This window comes from Neofelis nebulosa, chromosome 18 (genome assembly GCF_028018385.1).
Source record: "Neofelis nebulosa isolate mNeoNeb1 chromosome 18, mNeoNeb1.pri, whole genome shotgun sequence".
Classification (NCBI taxonomy): domain Eukaryota; kingdom Metazoa; phylum Chordata; class Mammalia; order Carnivora; family Felidae; genus Neofelis; species Neofelis nebulosa.
In genome coordinates this window covers 41,997,476-42,021,131 of record NC_080799.1, presented here as the reverse complement: position 1 = coordinate 42,021,131, position 23,656 = coordinate 41,997,476, and the positions used below count along the sequence as shown (strand labels likewise).

General features: G+C 47.4%; 1 pseudogene; it reads left to right on the top strand.

Annotated features, from left to right (window-relative positions):
- The first annotated feature begins 21,981 nt into the window (after positions 1-21,981).
- On the top strand, positions 21,982-22,280 carry LOC131501435 (small nuclear ribonucleoprotein G-like; annotated as a pseudogene).
- The last annotated feature ends 1,376 nt before the right edge of the window (positions 22,281-23,656 follow it).

Here is a 23,656-nt window from a genome sequence, read left to right as displayed (position 1 = left end):
GAAAACCTACAGCTAACATCCCATTTAGTAGCGAAAGATTGGATTCCTTCCCCCTGAGATGAGAAACAGGCATCTTACTTAATATCATAAAGGCTGTCCTATCTAGTACAGCAAAGCACATACAGGAAATAAAAGCCATATAGAAATAGAAAAGGAAGAAGTAAAACTCTTTGCACAGATGACATAATTGCCTTGGTATAAAATCTAAGAAATTCAGAAAAAAGTATAACTGATATATATGTGAGTTTATCAAGGTTACAGGATAGAAGGTCAGTGTATAAAAGTGTATCAAAGCCAGTGGCATTTCAGGGCACCTGGGTGGCTCAGTCAGTCAAGCATCAGACTTGATTTCAGCTCAGGTCACGTGGTTCATGGCCTCGAGCCCCACGTCAGGCTCCCCTGACAGCACAGAGCCTCCTTGAGATTCTCTCTCCGTCTCTCTGCCCCTCCCCTGATTGCGTGTGCATGCATGCACACTCTATCTCAAAATACAGAAAGAAAGAAAGAAAGAAAGAAAGAAAGAAAGAAAGAAAGAAAGAAAGAATAAACAAACAAACTTTAAAAAGTCAGTAGCATTTCTACAACTACAGTAGCATTTCTACTGTAACAAAATGCTACAGTAGCATTTCTAATAAGAGAATATTGAAAATTGATACTAATTAACAATAACGTTTAAAACAGGATAAAAATGTGAAATAATCATGTATAAATTTAGCAAAAGGTGTGCAAGACCTATACCCTATAAACCACAAAACATTTCTGAAAAATTAAAGACCCAAATATGGTCTGAATGCCCCCTTCCCAAATCTGTATGTTGAAAGCCTAATGCTCAGTGTGATGATGTTGGAGGCGGGGCCTTTGGGAGTGATTAGGTCGTGAAGGTGTAGTCCTCATAAATGGGATCAGTGCCCTTATAAAAGAGACCCCCACAGAGCTCCTTAGCCCCTTCTTTTGAGAACACAATGAGAAGTCCGTGATTGGAAGAAGGCCTTGTTCGACCTTGTTGGCATCCTGATCTCAGACATCCCGCCTCCAGAGCTGTGAGAAACAAACTTCTGCTGCTGATAAGCCACCCAGTCTGTGGTATTCTGTGATAGCAGCCCAGGTGGACTGAGGCAGATATTATGTTCAAGAACTAGAAGACTTGGGGTGCCTGTGTGGCTCAGTCGGTTAAGCATCTGACTTTGGCTCAGGTTCATGATCTCACGGTTGGTGATTTTGAGCCCAGCGTTGGGCTCTGTGCTGACAGCTCGAAGCCTGTTGCCTGCTTGGGATTCTGTGTCTCCCTCTCTCTCTGCCCCTCCCCACCTCAGGCTCTCTCTCTCTCTCTCTCTCTCACTCCCTTTCTCTCTCTCAAAAAATAAACATTAAAAATTTAGAAAAAAAAGAGCTAGAAGACTCAATATTGCTAGCATGTTAATTTTTCTCCAAATTAATTTATGGATTTCATGCTACCCCATTCAAAATCCCAGAAGGACTTTTTTTTTAAGTTTTAAAAAACATTTTTATTTCTTTTGAGAGAGAGAGAGAGAGAGAGAGAGAGAGAGAGAGAGAATGAATCCCAACCAGGCTCCGCATTGTCAGCACAAAGCCCAACATGGGGCTCGAACTCACAAACTGTGAGATCATGACCTGAGCTGAAGTCAGATGCTTAACCAATGGAGCCACCCAGGTGACCCCCCAAGTAGAACTTTTTTAAAGAAACCCACAAGCTGCATGGAGAATGTATATGATGAGTAAGGGACCTGGAAGTGCCAGGAGGTCATTCTGGCTACTGTCCATAGAAAGGATTGGAGGAACAAATCCAGAAGTGGGAAGGCCAATTAGGAGAGCAGGGCTTGATAATCCAGGCTAGACATGGGGGTAACAGTGGCAGTGAGGATGGAAAAAAAAAAAAAAAACAGGTAGTTTGAGATTAAGTAGATAAGGATGGAGAAGTTTTGTAATTTAAGCACTGAGGTCTGGGTGAGGGGGGATCAGGAATGGATCCCAAATGGCTTCTGCTTTGAGAAACTGGGTGGGTGGTGGGGATATTCGTTATGATAGGGGACACAAAACTAGTTTGGAGAGGAGAAAGGACGGCATCAGTTTAGGAAGTGATAACTAAAAGGATCCTTTAACGTAAAACGACACATCCAGCAGGCAGCTGCACACATAGGAGGTACCTGGAGCTGCACATTCAGGAGCTGTGTCAGCAAAGACATGGCAGCTAAACACAGAAGTGGGCGAAATATCCCGGGCGGCGTGTAGAGTAAGAACAGGGGTCCACGGCCGACCCAGTGAAGTGCTGTAAGCATGTGGAAGGAGAACGAGTTGGATGGGGTAAGAGTATTAGGAGAAACTGGTCTGGAAGTTCCTGCTGCAGTCTTGTTGCTGCTGTGGTGGTTGAGACTGCGGCAAAGGAAGTGGAGGTAGAAACATTCAGGATGATCCCCGTGAAATGTAGGACTTCTGCTCAGGAATTGGCCAGAAGCTCCAACGAGGTCAACACTCCTGCAGATTGCAGCTACACAATCTGGAAGAAATGAAGAAAAAGAAGAAAAACAACGCTAAAGACCCAAGAGAGAAACCAAAAGGAATTCTGGAGGGGGGGTCAATACGTGAAGAATGGAACTGCATTAGATATTTTGCATTTTCAATGGCCTCTAGCCTGAGAGAAGGCTTTGGTAACTGCCACTCCAGATGGCTGAAACTCCAAAGGAGAACTCATAGCTTTATTGGTTTGAAGAACCAGAGGGCAAACTGTGACAAGCAGAGCTGGTGGGAAGCAAGGAGGGAAAACCTAGAAAGAACAGAAACAGAAATGGAATAATCCAGATTCTGTGCATAAACTGTCCAGATCTCTGGCTGACTCATGAACACTGTATGCATATGGTGCCAAGCTAAGGCTAAACGAACTGACCTGAGGTTTCAGCTGCTGCCCACTATGGAGAAGACAGTCCAGCCCAGTTGAATGCCTGCTAAAAAAATAACCAACGCTCTTTGGAGGAAGATAACAGAATTCAGAGTCTCTGCAATATATCATTCACCACTCAACTTACCAGATGTACAAAGACACAGGGAAATGTGACCCGCTCTCAAATGAAGAGACAATCAGTGGAGACTGACCTCAAGATAAACAAGACACTGGAATTAGCAAACAGGGATGTTATAGCAATGATTATAACTTGTATTTGTCTCTTTTAGGGCTACCTATACTAGATGGCTTCAACCACTGAAATATTTCACACAATTCTGGAGGATGGAAGTCCAAGATCAAGGGGACAGCAGCCTTGGGTTCTCCTGAAGTCTGTCTTTGATTTTCAGGTGGCCATATTCTTATTGTGTCCTCATATGGCCTTCCCTCTGTGCATGTACACCCCTGGTGTCTCTCTTTTTGTAAGGACACCCATCACATGGGATTAAGGCTCTAGCCTTAGGAGCTTTAGAGCCTAAGGCTCTAGCCTCATTTAACTTTAGTTACCTTTTTAAAGACGTCATCTCTAAACACAGTCACATGGGAGTTAGGGCTTTAACATATGAATGGGGACATAGTTGAGTCCATAACATAATCATTCTCAAGGACATTACATACATAAAGATATAGACATCGATATCAATATTGATATAGATAGGTAGGTCAATATCTATAGATAGAAATACGATATAGATCTAGATAGAGATATATGATACACAGATATAGAAAGATATAGATATAGATAGATACACAAAAACACGTGTGCACACACATATGTATTTAGGATACAGGATGTCTCAGAACAGAGGACAGGAACAAAAACCAATTAAAAGAACTTATAGAAATTAAAATAAATTCTAGAAAAATACCTTTAATAAAAAATTTACTGAAGGGGCTTAATAGCAGATGGGACACTGAAGAAGAAAAGATCGGTTAGCTAGAAGAAAAGACAATAAAACTACCCAAACTTAAGCCTGGAGAGAAGAAAAGCATGAAAGAGAGAGATAAAAAAATGAACCAACTCCGCGGATTGTCTCTTCACTTGAGAGCGGGTCACATTTCCCTGTGTCCTTGTACATCCGGTAAGATTGAGTGGTGAATGATATATTGCAGAGACTCTGAATTCTGTTATTTTCCTCCAAAGCATGTTGGTTATTTTTTTAGCAGGCATTCAACTGGGCTGGACTGTCTTCTCCATAGTGGGCAGCAGCTGAAACCTCAGGTCAGTTCGTTTAGCCTTAGCTTGGCACCATATGCATACAGTGTTCATGAGTCAGCCAGAGATCTGGACAGTTTATGCACAGAATCTGGATTACTCCATTTCTGTTTCTGTACTTTCTAGGTTTTCCCTCAGTGACATGTGGGACAATATTAAGTGGTCTAGGATATAAGGAATTAGAGTCCTAGAAGGAGAGGAGAAAGAGAATGGACAGAAAAAATATATTTGAAGAAATAATGGGTAGAATCCCCCAAATTTGGTGACATTGACTTAACAGATTCAAGAAACTTAGAAAAGCCCAAGCCAGATAAACACAAAGAAAACTAGGCACTTCATGGTCAAACTGCTGAAAACCGAAGATAAAGAGACAATCTTGAAAGCAAAGGAAAGTTACATGATAGATACAGACAACAAGGGCCTGGATGATATAAATTTACCTGAAACAGTGGTGGCTGGAGAACAATGGAAAAACATCTCCAAAGTTCTGATAGGAAAAAACACAATTTGCCAACCCCGGACTTTGTACCCAGTGAAAATCTTCAATATTTAAGGTAAAATAGACATGTTCAAATAAAAATAAGAGTATCTATTGCCAGTAAACCTTTGCCATAGAAAAGCTAAATGAAGTCCTGTAGATTGAAGAGAAATTATACCACTGGAAAATTGAATTTTTAGGAAGAAATTAACAGTATTACAAACAGTAAATATAAAGAATATTTTTCCTGTTAATTGTGTTGAAATCCATATGTTTAAAGCAGAAGTCAAAGGATTGGATGGTAAGGCTTACCATGGACATGGTTATAATATATATGACACCTACAGAATAAAGGATGGGGGGCAGGGAGTACATGGACCTATACAAGGTTTCTACCTTTCAAGCACAGTAGTGTAACATTATCTCTAAGTAGACTGGGAAAAAATTAAGGATGTACGTTGCTATCCTTAGAGCAATTACTAAAGAAATGTTACATAGAGATATTGCTAAAAATATTCAATTAATGTGAAAGGAGTCCGGAAAGAGGAAACACTGGGACTAAAGTAGACAAACAAATCAAATGGTAAAATGATAAATCTAAATCCAACCATGGAAATAATTACATTAAATGTGAACTAAACACCCCAATTAAAAGGCAAAATGGTCAACATGGATTTTTTTTTCAAAAAAGCAAAATCCAATGACATGCTGTTTATGAAAGATTGACTTTATATAAAAAGATGTAGGTTATAAATGGATGGAAAGATACATCATACAAGCAGTAGACATACGGCTGCAGTGGTTATATTAATGCAGATAAAATTAATTTCAAGACACAAACTATAACCAGAAAAAAAAAAAAGGAGGGACACTTCATGATTAAAGAGTCAACTCATCAGGAAGACATACAATCATAAGTGTGTGTATATTCATTCAAGACTTCCATATGAAGATGCATTTAGCTCCATTTCCTCAAAACGCACTGATAAAACGATAGTAAAAACATATACTTATTGGGGCACCTGCGTGGCTCAGTTAAGCATCTGACTCTTGATTTTGGATCAGTCATAATCTCAGGGTCATGAGTTCAAGCCCTGCGTCAGGCTCTGCACTGGGCATGAAGCCTACTTCAAAACAAACAAATAAACAAATAAACACTTTAAAATTTTTTAAAAAGGGGGGCTTGGGTGGCTCAGTTGGTTAGGCATCCGACTTGGGCTCGGGTCCAACTTCATGATCTCATGGTTCTTGGGTTTGAGCCCCGCATCAGGTTCTGCACTGACAGCTCAGAGCCTAGAGCCTACTTTGGATTCTGTGTCTCCTTCTCTCTCTGCCCCTCCCCCACTCACTCACTCTCTGTCTCTCTGTCTCTCTCTCTCTCAAAAATAAACATTAAAAAAATTAAAGGGGTGGCTCAGTCGGTTAAGCATCCGGCTTCAGCTCAGGTCATGACCTTGAGGTTCGTGGATTTGAGCCCCGTGTCGGGCTCTGGGCAGACAAACTCAGAGACCGGAGCCTGCTTCGAATTCTGTGTTTCCCTATCTCTCTGCCCTCCCCTGCTTGTGCTCTGTCTCTCTTGCTCTTAAAAATAAAATTAAAGTTAAAAAAATTAAAAGCAAATTAAAAATAAAAAAATAAACAAAAACAACAACTGGGAATAAAAAATAAAAAGAAAGAAAATAGAAAGGCAAGTCCACACTGGAAGAAAATATTTCCAGAATACATATCTGTTAAAGGACTTGTATCCAGAATACACCAAGAATTTTTACAACTAAATAGGGAGAGAAACAATCTAATTAAAAAAATGGGAAAAAGATTTAATTAGACATCTCACTAAACAAAATATGCGAGTAGCAAATGAGCACATGAAAAGATACTCAAAATCGTTAATCATGGAAATGCAAATTAAAGCCACAAAAAGATAATAATTCATACACACTAGAATGGCTACAGTAAAAAACAAAGAACAACAACAAAAGACAGAAAATAACAATTGTTGGCAAGAAATGTGGAGAAACAGGATGCATGCTTTGCTGGTGGGAATGTACAATGAGGGAGCCACTTTGGAAAAACAGTTTGGCCATTTCATAAAAAGTTAAACATACTCTTAGGTATGACATCAGAAGTACAACAACAAGGGGCACTTGGCTGGCTCAGTCAGGAGAGCATGGGACTCTTGATCTCAGGGTCATGAGTTCAAGCCCCACATTGAGCATGGAGCCTACTTAAAATAAATAAATACTTCATTAATTAAAAAAGAAAGAAGCACAATCAACAAAAAGAAAAAAATAGATAAACTGGAGGTAAAACTGAAAACTGTTATGCATATTATCTATATGAAAGGCAGGTGTACGTAGGTGAAAGGCAAACTACAGATTGGGAGAAAATATTTGAAAATCATTTATCTAATAAGTGATTAACATCCAGAATATAGAAACAAATCCCAAAACTCAACAACAAGAAAAGAAACAACCCAGTTAAGAAATGGGCAAAGGGCCTGAATAGACATTTCTCCAAAGGAGATGCATAAAGAAACAATAAACACATGAAAATATGGTCAGTGTCACTAGGAATTAACAAATGCAAATCAAAACCACAATGAGATACCATTTCACACACCTTAGGATGGCGCGCGCGCACACACACACACACACACACACACACACACTCAGAATAATAAATGTTGGTTGAGAATGTGGAGAAATTGGAAATTTTGTTCAATCTTGCTGGTAAGAATGTAAAATTGAGCAGCTGTGAAAAACAGTATGATGTTTCTTCCAAAAATTCAACATAGAACTACCATAGGATCAAACATTCCACTTCTGTGTATATACACAAAAAGAAGCCAAAGCAAGACTCAAACAGATATTTGTACACCCATGTTCATGGCAGCATTATTTACAATAGCTAAAATGTGGAAGCAACCTAACAGTCCATCGACAGATGAATGGACAAGCGAAAAATGGCATATACACACAATGGGATATTATTAATTCTTTAAAAGGAAGTAAATTCTGACGATTGCTACAACACAGGTGGACCCTGAACATTACGCTAAGTAAGATAAGCCAGACACAACAGGACAGATGTGATATTCTACTTATATGAGGTACCTAGAAGATCAAATTCATAGATATAGGAAGTAGAATAGTGGTCACCAGGCTGTGGGGAGGGGGATGGGGATTATTGTTTAATCGGTACAGAATTGCAGATTGGGATGATGAAAAAGTTCTAGAGATGAATAGTTGTGAAACGAAAACATGTATCTACACATAGACTTGCATGCAATCAGTGAGCAACATTATTCATAAGAATCCCCAACTGAAAACTACTTAAAGATCCATCAGCTGGACGAAATGGGTTGTATCCATACAATGGAATACTATTCGGCAATACAATAAAACAGAATGAACCTATTGATACGTGCCATGACATGAATAAAACTCAAAAATATCATCATAGGTTAAAGAAGCCAGACGCTGGATAGGGTCAAATAGAGGGTCTCTGGATGAGAGAACACCAAACACAGGAAGGGCAAAACTCTGATATTGAAAACAGAGAGACTGAGTGAAAGGTCACAAACTAATGAGGAGACACCCAGCCTTCTCCCCCAACTCAAATACCATGACGGTGGCAGTTGGGCTTAGACCCTCCAGGCAGAAGATGGGAAAGTGTTCTCTGGGGAATCTGACTAGCCCAAGATAACAGACATAAACATGTTCACAGCTGGGTTCTGCTTGCAATAGTTCCAGCCAGTTCAGTAACAACGAATGTGACAAAGCCCTCCCACACGCACAGAACTTCCAGTCTGCCTTTTTTGCAGCTCACTCCCAAACCACAGTGGGTGATTAAGGATAATCGGACATTTGCGAAAACCATCTTTTAATCACACCACTGCCACAAGAAAACAAAGCAAGCAAAGCAAACAAAGAGAATAACTTGGAGAGAATATGGAGGACCATATAGAGAGAAGGAAAAATAGCATGCTAACTGAGAAGAAGAGGTTTCATTTTAAAAAGGAACATTCAAAGAACACAAATGAACAATTTTGAATGGAAAAGTTGAAGAAGGAAAAAACAGAAGGAAGGAAGGGAGGGAGGAAGACAGAGAGACGGAGAAAGAAAGGAAGAGAGGGAGAGGAAGGAAGGAAGGAAGGAAGAGAGAGAGAGAGAGACAGAGAGAAAGAAAGAAAGAAAGGAAAGAAAAGGAAGGAAGGAAGGAAGGAAGGAAGGAAGGAAGGAAGGAAGGAAGGCAAGAAAGAAGGAAGGAAAGAAGGATGGAAGGAAAGATGGAAAGCAAGAAAAGAAGAGAGAAAAATCTAAGAAAATTAGAGAACTTACAGAGCAGGTCCAACATACATCTAATCAGAGCTTCAGAAGGAAAGAACGCAGAAAGTGGCAGAGAGAAAATCATCCAAGAAATAACTCAAGAAAATTTCCCAGAATGCATAGACATGAATTATCAGATGGGAGGACACCCACCACTGCCTAGTGCCAAGAGTGTTCCTAACACCCGCAGGGTCTGGGGCAGGAGTATATATGGAGGCCAATATGCCATATGTCTAAATTTTTACAGTTGTAAACAAAGTTAGCAAACCAATAAATAGAATATGCTCTATCCTCCTACCTTGACAAATATACCTGCAGAACTACCTGGTAGTTCAGGTTCTGATACGGAATACTCAGGTTTTTGTAGTTCTGCTCCAGAAGATGGAGGTGTGGAGAGAGCTGGTCCCTGCTGACATCCCTCACCCACTTCCTTTCTCTTCTAACTCCTGGATCTGTCCCACACCTTGAGAAGCCTCAAGTGCATGCACACGGACATTCCAAGTTCCATCCCTGTCTCCCACTAAGAGCTGTCCCCTGGCCACTCCATAAGAGTAGGGATACAAACAACAGTGGTCTATCCTCAGGGCCAATGTAGGAAAGATGCCTGCATGGGTCCTGGAAGTGGGCTTTAGGCTATTTGGGCAAGGAATCCCAGATAGGTGCCTCGGTCATTGTCAGGGCATGGGTACTTAGTTGCCTGGTGGGTGAAAAGATACCCACATCGAGGCACATCATTGTGAAACTTCAGAACACTGGGAGAAAGAGAAGATTCTAAAAACTTGGAGAGAGAGAAGGAATAGGTTTCATACAAATAGCCACCATTATAAGAATAACAACAGACTTCTCAACAGTAATACTAGAAACTAGAAGACAAGAAAATGATACTTTCAAAATTCTGGGGGAAGTGGCTTCTCACCTAGAAGTCCATAGTCAGCCAAGTTTTCAATTAAGTGTGAGTATTGAATAAAGGCAATTCCAGGCACATAAAATTTGTTCCCCATGCACCTCTCTTTGGAAGCTATGGGTGGACGTGCCACACTTAAACCAGAGGATCCAGTAAAATGAGAGGCCCACTTCAGAGAGAAGTGAAGAGCACCCAGACTGGGTGTCCTCATTCTCTGTTGCTGCATCACAGTTATCACAAACTGAAATAATGCCCACCGGTCAGAAGCTGGTGGGGGGCTTGGCTGGGTTCTCTGCCTGGGGTCTTTCAAGGTTGAAATCAAGGTGTTGACTGAGGCGCAGCCTTACCTTGAGGGTCTGGGGAAGGATGCACTTCCAAGATCACTCAGATTATCTGTGGAGTCAGATTCCTTGTGGTCGTAGGACTGACGTCCTCACTACCTTTCTGGCTGTTGTCAACTCCTAGAGATCACTTTTAGGTCCTTGCCCTGTGACCCCCTCCATCTCAGCAACAGATAACACCCCCAAAGGGAGACTCTCTACTCGCGATACTTCTGACACCAAGTGTGTTTTCCAAACCAAGCAATTCTCCAATTCTCTGTGGACACCAACTAGGTGTCCTCCAATTTAACTCAAGTCTGACACTACCCACAGGGCAACGGCTCAGTCCTACAAGGCTGCCCCCACTCTGATGCCAATCACAGACACCAGGTCCCCAGGTTACACACACTTCCGTTCGACTAGGCTACAAATTGGGGTTCCCACAACTCCCCTCCTTGGATGAGATAATTTGCCATAATGGCTCACTGAACTCAGGGAAACACTGCTTACTATTACCAGATTATCATAAAGGATACAAATGGACAGCCAGATGAGTGAGGTCTGGAAGGGCCCTGAGCACAGGAGCTTCTGTCCCCGTGGAGTTTGGGGTGCACCACCCTCCCAGCTCATGGATGCATTCACTAGCTTGGAAGCTCTCAGAATCCCATTGTTGAAGTTCTCACGGAGGCCACTGAGGATTAACTCCATCCCCAGCCCCAAGCCCCACCTGGCTCCCTGGAGGTCATGGGATGGGAGCCTGAGGCTCCAACCCTCAAAACACATGGTTGATTACCCAGGTGACCAACCCCGCCCTGAAACTACCTTGGGGCCCACCTAGAGTCAGGGCATTAGCATAAACTCAGATGTGGTTGAAAGGACCTTGTGAAGAGTAACAACAGATGCTCCCATCACCTGTCGCTCAGGAAATGACAAGGATTTTAGGAGCTCTGGGCCAGGACCTGGGGAGGAAGACCAAATACATATTTCTTAGTATATTACAATCTCACAGTCCAGCACACCGAGGCATTTCGCTCAGAGTCCATCCAATTTCCTCTCTACTACCAGCCAAAGAAAAACGCTCTGCATGAACGAGGTCAGTGTGATTAGATGAGGCCCGCCTGCAAAATCTCCCTATTTTAGTCAACTGATTAGAAGCCTTATTCACATCTGCCAACATCCCTTTGATGTGTGACATAACATAGTCACTGGAATGATATCTCATCATGGCCATGGCTTTTACCACTCGGGAAGGAGTTACACAAGGGCCAGGCTCTCTGTGGTCACTCTCAGCAACCTGTGGACACAAGGAGAGTGGCAGCAGATCCCTCAGGGGGTGGCCCAGCCACCAGAGCGGACAGAGGGCAGGGAGATGGCTTCAGGACGGAACTGACTTCAAAAATGTGTTTGGGGGCACCTGGGTGGCTCTGTCGGTGAGGCATTCGACTCTTGGTTTCAGTTCATGATCTCACAGTTTGTGGGATCAAGACCCATGTTGTGCTCTGTGCTGGTGGCATGGAGCCTGCTTGGGATTCTCTCTCTTCCTCTCTCTCTGCCCCTCCCCCACTAGTGCTCTTTCTCAAAATAAATAAACTCATTAAAAAAAAGTGTCTGAACATATTGAGAGATGTCTTTCCTACCTGGGAGAGGGTTTGCATTGTATTCTGGATACCATTAAAGAAACGTGAGCCAAAACACTAGACAATTAACATCTTCCCAGAAGACAAAATGTCGCTCAGGAAAGAAAAGGGAACTGAGGTGTCTGTGTGGCTCAGAGGTCGGAATAGTGCGACATAGTCATAATAATGTGAAACCAGAGCATCGATCTGACCAAAACCCATCTATTTTTGGAGGTTAAGGACAGAGCAAGTGTGCTGGAGGGAGAGCGGGACGCTCATACTCTCTAAAAGCTAAGAATGAGAGGGGCACTTGGGTGGCTCAGTCGGCTAAGTGTCCGACTTCGGCTCAGGTCATGATCTCATGGTTCGTGGGTTCAAGCCCTACATCAGGTTCTGTGCTGACAGCTCGGAGCCTGGAGCCTGCTTCAGACTCTGTGTCTCCCTCTCTCTCTGTCCCTCCCCTACTCACACTCTGTCTGTCTCTCTCTCTCAAAAATAAATAAACATTAGAAAAAATTCAAAGACGTTATTAATAATGGTAAGACAGTGAAAGCAGGCCATTACCGCATGCCCGGGGCCCTTCTGAGAGCAGGTCACAGGCCTTGGAAGCCAGATTTTCTAGCCCATAGGAGCCCACAACTTCCCTTTGGTTAAGACAGCTTGGATGAGCTTGCTTCTTTTTGCAACTAAAAGAATCCTAATGGAAAAGTTTTCCCCAAACCCAACATCTCCTTAATTCATGTTTCCAGAAAGCATTTTCTGCCAGGTTCTACAATGAGGCACTTTCTCTAATGCTGAGACAGGAGAGCAGGAGTGAGGGGGCTGAGAGCACCAGAGGGGCTGTGGCTTGGAGGCAGGGCATGGGGGCCCCCTGGCTCTCCCCATGGGGTTTGCCTCACAGAGGTGCGGATGTCACCCTAAACCTTCAAGGAAGAGCAAGAATTTGTTGGGCACGTGGGGAGGAGGGAGGGCATTGCAGTAGAGGAGGGAATGCACGGTTTGGGGGAGATGGCAGATGGGGGGCTGCAGGCAGTTGGGTCAGGACTGACGCCGAGCTTACACCCAGGGGATGATGCTCGAGAATGCTGGGAGACAGGTGGACAGGGCCTATGTTCTGTGCTTTAGGTTTTAGATCTTGTCCTGGAGGCAATTAGAAGAGCCAGAAGGATTTTTTTTTTTTTTTGCCAGAAAGATTTGTAAACCCCAATTTCTATTTAGTTATTTTTAGTTTGAAGGATCTTTCTGGAAGTGGTGCATGGGGCGGGCTGGAGTGGATGAGATGAGGCAGCAGATAAGTGCAGAGACCATAGTGAGTGTGTGCATTGGGGCTGAGGGCTCCATCGCAAGGGCTGGGGTGAACCTGGTTCAGTGTGGGGTGCTCACAGCCCCCTCATTCCTGCTCTCCTGTCTCAGCCTCATTGTGACGCCTGACAGAAAATGCTTTCTGGAAACATGAAGTAAGGAGATGTTGGGTTTGGGAAAACCTTTTCCATTAGGATTCTTTTAGTTGCAAACAAAAGCAAGCTCATCCAAGCTGTCTTAACCAGAGGGAAGTTGTGGGCTTCTATGGGCTAGAAAATCTGGCTTCCGAGGCCTGTGACCTGCTCTCAGAAGGGCCCCGGGCATGCGGTAATGGCCTGCTTTCACTGTCTTGCCATTTTTAATAACATCTTTGAATTTTTTTTAATGTTTACTTGTTTTTGAGAGATAGAGAGAGAGAGAAAGAGAGAGACAGAGAAAGAGGGAGGCACGGAATCTGAAGCAGGCTCCAGGCTCTGAGCTGTCAGCGCAGAGCCTGATGCGGGGCTCGAACTTATGACCTCGAGATCATGACCTGAGCCGAAGGCGGATGCTTAACTGACTGAGCCACCCAGGCACCCCAGCAATGTCTTTGAACTTGTGTTTTATAAGTGAAGTCTGGCGGGGCAACAAGGCATGCATGAGGGTAGAGGAGGCATGTGTAAATGCACCTGCCGTTCCTCGATATTCGTGCAGGTAAAGAGTGGAGACCTCCCCATGAGCACAGAATTCTGGGGACCCACAATTTCGAGGAGTTCAGCAAGACTCAAAGTCAGCAGAAGGTACGCCTTTTACGTGTATGACTGACTAACTGTGGGTCTAACACCCCAAGAGAACCAGAACTTGCTTCAAATGCAGAGGAAGGCAATGGTGCTCTAAGAAACAGAACAACCAAGGAACCGCGGCCCTACCTTTCTCACTGCGTGGTAAATCCCCGCGTCTGTCCCGACAACACTGACAAAACCCATGTGGAAGGAAACAGTGCCTCGAGGTGCCCTTGCTTCTGGTCCTACCTCACACAGCACTAAGCTGAAGGTGGAGGGTCGGTAGAGTGTGCTCCTAGCAAGAAGTGAAATAGAGACGGTGGAATTAACTTTGTGCACCTTTCTGCTGTTCTGGGAAGAATAAAACATACACGCACGTGCCGTGCCGCGCAATGCAAATTGTGGAACTCGATAATTCCACACATGTAAGTTAAATGCCCTCATATTTGAATTGAAAACTGTCACTGCACATGTAAAGGTAGGCAGCGAAATTCAGACAAGTAATTTACAATTTTAATTTCTCTTGACTTGGAATGTCATTAAATAGCAAATTAAAAAACGCCACGAGAAGTGGACAGAGGCCAGAGAAGACAGAGAAAAAGCTTTCTATTTTAGCACCTTTAACAGCGCTCCGCTCCTGCATATGGGACTAGGGGCCCCACAAGTGATGTAGCCAGGCCTGAGTCCATGAGTAGATCCGGCTTCAGACACCACCTGAGGCTTCAAGATTTCAAATCACACAATCAAAACTTGGCTTCTCTCTGCCTCTCAGCCTGGCCCTCCTGCGCCCCCTGTGGTCTCAGGTTTCATGCGGTGGCAGGACAGTGGCGGCGGCTCCAACACTAGGATCTGGAGGCTCCTTCCCAGAAGCCCCAGCAAAAGGGCTTCCTGTCCTTCCTGAACCCGCCACTCCTGTCGGGAGACGTGGTGCCCAGATGGGCTTCATCCAGGTCTGTTTACTCAGCCCCACCTGCACTGAGAGTAGGGGAGGGGAAATCAGGCCACAGTGATCAGAAGAGCAAGAGGCTTAAGTTGGTAACACGGTTCTCACGTACCCCTTCCTGGATGCCCGATGGCCACACCCGCCCTCTCTTCTTACGCTAGCTCTTTCCTAAAAAGAAGCATCTGCCTATACACAGAAAATGTGTTTACCATCTCCCCCAGGGGAGACAACTCAAAGTTGTACCAGGGAAAAGGCTGTAATCTCTAGGGGATGTGCTGTCCTTTCTGTGAGATGTGGGGTGCAGGTCCTCACGGTCTGGCTTCAGATGGCTGAATGATGAATTTGACCAGCTCCAGCACACAAAGGAACAGGGCATTTTAGCAAGAGATCTGTAAATAACCCCACATAACTCTCACCTGGAGAGGGGAGAGTGGGAAAGAGTGGTCGCCGGTCCAGGGCACGTACGTTCTCACATCCAGAATAGCAAGAAGCCCTTGCCCTGACAGTAGTCCAAGCCCCTGGCCGGTCGGTCGGGCCCCAGCCCCCCCATTCTGCTCTGTGAGAGGATCAGCCGCAGCCTTTGTTCTTCTCTCAGACCCCTGGTTGGGAGGTCTGTCGTGGAAACATCTGAGCTGGGTACTGGGGAGATTATCCCTTCTGGAGGCTGCATGACTTCAACAGCCCACCGCTTATTGGCATGAGAGAGAGCACACAGTATGAGTAATCACCCACTTTCCTTTGCCAGATTTGGGGTTTTTCTGGCGACAGAGACCCTGAAGGCGGGGGGTCAGCATTCTATCTCCTTGCTTCTGCCTTTTCCACAGGCTAGATCCACAGAAGCCAGAGATTCGATCAAGTCGGAGTCTCTGGATAGGACAGGTGGCCTGGGAATTTCTGATTCCCAGCACAGGCCCAGGTTTGGCCTCCACCCCAGGAGCTCAGTGTCATGGCGGCACGCCGGGCCAGTGTTGCCATCTTGGCTGCCGCCCACACGTGGGTTTCTGCTGTGGGGAGAGTGGAAACCATATCTTCCGAGGTGGGCAGCACTGCTCTCTGCCCACAGGCTGTGTGCCAGCTACGTCTTTACACACTCAAAGAGGGACCTTGCACAGACCAATGCTGAGAAGGGACCATGAGCCAAGGAGCATGAGTCACCTAATCTTCTGCGCCTGGGTCAAAAAATAGAGGGGGGGAAAGACTAGCGACAAACATATTCATGTTGCATAATTTTAGAAAAGGAAGGTTTTTCAAAATCGTGAGAAAAACTCAACGACCAACGAAACCATCGTCCGTCGAGGATTAAAACGTATCAAAGAACATCAGCAGCATTAAGGAGGGGCCGCAGGAGTCTCCAGACACCTCCTGAGACTCACGCGTCGGGGAGGCCTGAGTGGGTTGATTAAAGAGGCCGTGACGGGGCTGAGCTCTGTTCAACCACCACTGGGACTCCAGAGGGTCCGTGGAGCCAGCGGCAGAAGCCCAGAGGACAGTGCTTTTCCTCAGGTGACGTTGAGAGCAGATGACCACACTGCACACGACAGAGACCCAGCAGTAGGGCAGTAGAGCTGTGAGCAGACACATCTGCAACAAGATTCTCCGGATGCAACCTTCGGGCCATGCATGATCCCTGCTGTGATACACGCTGTGTGTCAGGCATCCGTGGCAAACATGTGCAGTCGGCGATATCGTTGCCATGTCGACCAAGCATTTCCATGGTCAGCCGTGGGGAGGGATCAGCTGTAGAGACCAGCGATTTGGGCGGAGGGCCCTCATAAGTCCCTGTGACTATAACCCAGGGAGACCCATGCAGGTGACCCCCTGAGCCCCATGCTGACTGTCAGGCCTGTCCTCACACAGTGAGGCAGGCTCAAGGAGAATGCTTGGGTCTAGGTCACACTTGGATCGGGGCGGGGCAACCCTCTTCCCCTGAAGTGGGGACATCGCCCACCCGTCGTTGGCCTAAAGGCGATCGGGATTGCAGAAATGCTTCAATGAGTCTTTCCACGCTCATGCCCTTCAGGACTGAAGAATGTGGTCCCCCGGCTGCTGAGGATGCTCTGGGGATTGCCCCTCACTGAGAAGGCTAGCCTCATCCAAGGTCATGGCCTCTTCCTGGAGGCCTGACTCCAAGATGGTAGCTTCGGGGGTAGAAGGCTCAGCCACCCACCCAACCCCACTCTCAGAGGCCACCTTGACGTTGCAGCCTGACTCCTCCCCGTGCTGCCTTCTTACCGTCCACACAAGGCCCCCAACCAGCCTCCCACGTGCTCACCTCCATCTCAGAGGCTGCTTCCCAGCAGCCCAGACTTCCACATAGCACTTGTGTGAGTTTCCTGGAGCTGCCCTGCCAAGTGACCACAAACCAGGCAGCTTAAAACAACAAATTTACTCTCAGTCTGGAGGCCAGAGCCTGAAATCGGGGAAGTGGGGCCCTGCAGCCTCCAGAGGCTCGAGGGGAGGATCCTTCCTCACCTTGTCCAGCTCCTGGTGGATCCAGATGTTCCTCAGTCCGCATCCAGTTCACCCTAATCCTGGCCTCAGCCACGTCTTCACCTGGGCTCCCCCTGTGTGTCTCAAACTGTCCCTCTCCTCTCTTATAAGGACACTCATCCTTGGATTTAGGACCCACTCAGATAATGCAGGAGGACCTCATCTTGCGATCCTATTGTAATGACGTCTGCAGAGAAGCTCACTGGAGATACGGTCATATTCTTAGATTCCGAGCGGACGCATACTTTGGGGGCCACGTTGGCATGTACTGCATCAGTGCAGGCTTCCACTTCTATGGCAACAGTAAGGGCAACGCGTGAGCTCCCGGGAGGGCAGGGTCTCTGTCGCATTTGTTGCGGCCTCCAGAGTCCCCTCAGAAGGGGAGATGGCGTGAACACGGCATCAGGCCCTGCCCCATAGAGTAACACAGAGCGTGGGGAGAGGCGGCCCATCCCCCGCCGGCACCCCCAGAGCTGCAGCTCCTGATCTGTCAGACCACTCCAGGACAGGTGAGCCGGGGGACGTCACCAGTAGTCAGAGGAGAGGGAGCAGATGTGACACACCTTGAACATCTTCTGAAACTTCCACTGAGAATAAGGGAAGAATACCCATTTTTCCAGGGGAGGTGTCAGGATCAAAGCTGAAGAGGCTTTGGTGGGGTCTAGACCGGCCACAGGGACCCTTTCCGGTAACATGGCCCTGAGAGTTCCAGCTGGGAGACCAGGCTCTACTTTCCATAGAGTGGGGAATGTGCTACTTCAACTGTCAAGCACATCCAGGGACGTGATTTTTTTTGTCCACCTGTACCTTGACTTCCCAACTGGGACCTACTTTGGGCAAGTCCTGGTTTGGATTCTGGCCCTTCTGCTCCAGTCCAGGGAGCCTGGGATGCTCAGAAGGCAACATGGAGCTGAGATGGGAGATGATACCAGAGGCCTCTGGACCCCGTTCCTTCCGGGAAGCCAAAGGATGTGGCCTGGGGTCGACAGCCACGGGAGGGGAGATATGGGATCTCAAGAGGCAGCACCTGAGGGGGACAAGCCCCTTCAGAGAGAACAAAAGACGATCGCAGAGAGTGAGGTGTGCTCACGGGTTTCAGGGGCCTGGAGGGACCGTGTGGGGAGTCTGAGTTCAGCCTGGGACTTGCAGCTCCTGGCCTGTTGGGTGAAGCCATGCCTCCCATCCCTCCTCGGGTTGTCTTAGGGCTCAGCTGAGGGGACGGAGTCAGGGTTGGAGGCGTAGCAGCAAGAAGCTGAGCTCTGGGCTCAGGCAGGGCTGGGCTGGGTGAAGCTGGGTGATGTTGGGCATGGGGAGCATCAGAGGAGCATCACCGAGTGGGAGTCTGGGCAAGAATTAGCTTGGTGCCCGGCCCGCAGTGATGGCTCCACCTGAGAACTCTTTCCCTCCCTGGGGGACGCTGGCCACTCAGTGGTCCAGGAGGACTCCATGGGAGTCTTCATGTCATGGGATGGTGGCCCTAGGATACAGGGTGCCCGGGGGGGGCCAGGAACCCACGAGGGATGCCTTGATCATCACCTCACTGTGTGTTTATGGTTTAACTCACTCTGAGGCACACGGAAGTGTAATGACTCGCCTTGGGCTCGCCCCAGCTCAAGCTGCCGAGTCCTATCTACCGCGGGGTTCTAAATTAGGGTGCAGCACGCTTGGTGCACATGACTCAGGACACAGAGAAGCCCTTAAAACGCCGCACACGTGGTTTTGAGCGTTCACACATTCATGCACGGAGGCACGGCCCGCCTGACGGTTCCATATTTGAGTACATAGGAAACGCTTAGCAGCACAAAGCAAAGGAGCAGGTGGGTGTGAGGTTGGTTGCAGGGATCCAGGAGCAGGACTGAGCCCCTCCTTCTCGCTCAGGGAATCAGAGGTTCTGGGGGGTTGATTCTCTGTAGGAGGTGGGGCCAGGGCAAGGATCCAGGAGCTCTGAGCCCTCAGGCGCGCTCTTCTGCTACCTGGCGGCCTCTTCTTCCCCTTACGTCCTTCTGTTCCTCCTGCCACTTCTCTTTACCCCCTCCACGTGTTCCAACACATGTGTGGCCACCACCCTAGGGTGGGTTTGTCCTGCCGCTACTACTCTTAACACTCGAAACTAGCCCACAGGCGAACCATGACCTACACAAAGTTCCACGGGCAACAGTAGACCTCACCTGCTTAGACGGTGAGATGCTCTGTGGCGCGCGTGGGCCGGTCCAGGGCAAACACAAGCGGCCAGCCATCGAGATGTAGGTGGACCAGGCCTCATCCGCTCTCTCTGGGCATGGGTGGGCCCCACTGTCTCGTGACCCATGGAGGCTCCTGTCCTGCCCCCAGCAAGGGCCCTGCCCCACCGCCCCCTCTGTACACCTGCTCAGGAGTCTGACTCGCAGTGTGCAAACTAGAAGTCAGTACTGATGACGTCACAGCATCCCTTGATTGGCCACAGCACAGATGGAGAGAAGATCAGCCTGTAAAAACGTTCCTATGGCCAACATGGTGACACCAAGTGTACGAAATGGGGCCACCCTCTGAATGGTCACAATGAATACAGCCGAGGCCCACGGAGCACTTACCACATGCCAAGCACTTACTAGGAGGCAGGCACCTTCCACACACTCTCTTGTCCAATCCTCTCAACAGTTGTGGGACGTGAACACTATTATTATTATTATTATTATTATTATCTCCATTTTACAAACAGATTGCCCAAAGTTCAGAAGCTTATTCAAGGATAGGCCCGGCTGACCTGGAAGTCGGAGCATTTGGTCCCCTTCTGCAGAGCGAGCGTGAATCTGCCATTAATTGCCTAGTTGGGAGTGATCAAACAAGTTCTATCACATGCCGTCACCGCGGTCCCCTCCAGCTCTTGGAAGACTCCCAAATACCTCCTGGTGATGGATGGAGGGCAGGCAGAGGAGGAGCGAGGAGGCCAGGAGGCACTGGTCCCAGATTCTGGGACCAAGATTCTGCTGAGTGCTCTGAGACCCACCCAGTAGGTTGACCTCTCCAGCTTTGCCCCAGGCCTGAGCCAGCAGCGCACCATCAGGAAGCATCTGCCCTGCACAGCCCTGGCACACAGTCCCCCCGGCCCCTGCTGTACTATCTCCGTTCCCCAGCAGGGCTTAGGCTGGGCCCATGGCTGGACTCACACATTTCTGGAAACCTAAGTTTAAGCTGAGGGGTCCAGACACACCAGAAGCTAGCTGTAGAGGCCAAGGAAGTTCTGGAAGATAACTCACTTGAGGAAGGGAGGAGCCAGGCCCAGCAGTGGACCCTGTGACAGGCAGCTACGTGGACGGCCTGGCAGCCAGGAGAATCACGTGTGGTTCACAGAGAGCTGGGGGAGACAGAGGGATATGTGTGCTGTAAATACAAACAAATGGAGCCGGTCGACCCTATAAAACAGGACACAGACACGGCCCTGACGGTTAGAGCAGCCGCCATGCCCAGAGAGAGCAGACGAGGCCTGGAGAAGCCACTGCGGCCCAACTATCAGAGCGTCCTCACTGACATGGTTGTCTTCTTGGGGACCATGATTAGGCCTGTGGTCTCCACTAGTGTGGCAGCTGGCTGGGCTTTGAGCACCTCCCTCAGCGGCCTGGCACCAAAGGAAGGACTCAGGCTCTGGAGACCCGGGGTTCTAGTCTCACTTCTGCCACTTCCTTGTAGTATGCCTCGGGGAGATTAATTAAAGACTCTCAACCTGGGATGGGTGATTCCAAAAAAAAAATCCACAAATTCTAATACCCCTCCCTTCAGGAGGTGGGGCCCAGTACTCGTCCCCCCTTCTTGAGCATGGGCCAGACTTAGTGACTTGCTCGCAACTAACAGAATAAACAGAAGTGACAGTGTGCGACCTCAGAGACTTGGTCGTAAGGGGCATTGTGGTTTCCTGCCTGTCCCTTCTCTTGTCCTTGGACCACCTGCTCTGAAGAAGCCAGCTGCCACATCATGAAGAGAGGCCCGCCTGTGAAGAACCGAGGCCTCCAGCCAACAGGTGTGTGAGGGCGCCATCTTGGAATGGATCCTCCAGCCCCACACAACCCCGACCTCATGAGAAACCTTTAAGGATAATCTCCTGTTTACGCTGCTCCTGAATTCCTGACCCATGGAAACCGGGACAATAAGAAACGCTTGCTGTTTTAAGCCAGTATATTTGGGGGGATCATGTGTTATACGGCACTAAATAACAGATACATAAGCCCATCTCAAGGTACTTGTCAGGATTTGCTGAGATGACACACTGGAAGGGTTGGATACCCCACACACTCAGTCTGATGGCTCCTTCCCTCTCTGGGGTTTCCGTGCTCCCATCCCAGGGGCTGAGGCTTGGAATGTGGGTTCTGCTCACTCAGGAGCCAGCCCTCCAGCCAGGTTCCTGGCTTCCTTCCCATTTCCCCCAGCGTGCCTCCTGGCCTTGTCCAGAGACAGTGTCACACGGGGATGGGGGGGGGGTGTAGTGGACCACTCTCTTCTTTAATACAAAGGGTCAAAGGAATCCATTGGCAACCAGTTTAATCCAAATCCTGTGGTAACCTTCTGTATCAAGCTCTCTTCCCAGGCTCACCTTCTACATAGCACAGTCGGAATGTCCAAACTGTAAATCAGTTCACACCATTTCTTGCTTAAAAACCTCCAGGAGGCATCTTTAAGTTCGCTGAATAGACACCATGAGCAAAGCCCACCCTCCAGAATTGAAAAAAATTATGGACAAGAAATTATCAGTGAACTTAAATGGTGAAGACATGTCCAAGGGGGCTCAATCCCTTCACGAATCTTGTGATAGACGAATATGTGGAGATGGCAACCAGTGGGCAACAGAACAATACTGGAATGGTGATAATTTGAGAAAATAGTATCATCATGTTAGAAGCCTTGGAACAAGTATCAACAATGGGTGTGTTCACTGGAAGAAACCAACTGCTTCCATATGTCCCCTCTCCATAGCACCTGTTTTACTACAATATAAAAATCAGGTTATGTATTTTCATACTGAACTTTTTTTTTTAAATAAACTTTTGTAATAGTAAAACACACACACACACACACACACACACACACACACACACACACACACAATCCCAACTCATACTGTGGCCATAAGACTCATGACATGCCCTACCCCTACTCTATGCTCTTATTACAGTCTAAGCTCCTCTTCCTTATGGCCCTTAACTATGTGAAGCCTCCACACTTTGTCTCTTCCACGTGAAGCGTTCTCCCCCCAGACCTTCCCAAGGCTGCCTCCTTCCTGTCTGTGTCACTTCTTTGGACCCCCAGCCCTACACAGGTCCTCACCACCACATTGTCCTATTTTTTTCCTTTTTATCACCAGCTAAAATGACCCATTGGTTTGTTATTTGCCTGAAGGTCACTCTGGAGTGCAGAGCTTTGCTGTGTTCTCTCCAGGGCTAGAATGGTACCCACATCCAAGAGACACTTGAATGTCTGTGGGTCAAGCGGCTTTTTGAACATCAATCAAATTCCCTTTTGAAAGCTTTGGAGGCAACTTTTTTCATAGAGAACACTCTGGAAAATCCTTCCATAAAAAGAACAAAGTACCTTCAGACTTTCTAACAGCAGGTCATACCTGTGTCATGATCATTTTAACCCAGGAAGGGTCTTATTGGGGATTTTGAAACAAACTGGTGTTCTGAGGGTAGACAAATCATGGGGTCTCTCTGGGCAGCTGTCCCTCTGTGGAGAGCAGACTTCTGAGGTCTACATGGCCCTACCGTGTAAATGCCTTCCCACCCACCAGGAGGGCTGGGATGAGCAAGGGGAACATGAAGAAGCCAGAATGTTCTGAGGTCCTGGAGGTTAGAAGAGGGAAGAGAGAAAGGAGGAAGCAGGACATGGCAGGGGGCTCTCAGAACGAACGACTCCTCAGCTATTGTCCAGCACTCAGGGCTGTGGCTTCCAGGGCCATCCACCTAGGACTCTGCTTTGCTTGTTCCTTCTTGCAGGACCTGGGGAGCTCTGCAGGCTCCTGGAGAACCTCAATGCCAACTGGCCTCCTTGCTTCTCTTGGCACTTGAACACCAACGGAGTCGTCTTCTACAGATAAGGTAGCATCAGTGTTCTGCTTGAGGTACTTCTCCTATTCTCAAGACAGACCCATCTCTACACGGAATCTCCACTCAGATCTGCCCACTCACCTCCTCCAAAACCCCCGCTCACCACACACACTCTGTTCCCAACCTTGGCCTTCTGTGTTCCCTGACCTGCAAGACTGTTCCACCATGCCATCTCCTGAGAGAGACCACCCAGACCAGTCTGGTCCCATCCCCTTCACTGTCCCCTGGGGGCACAGCTCTGATGAGCGTCCTTGGTTAGTGCCCATCT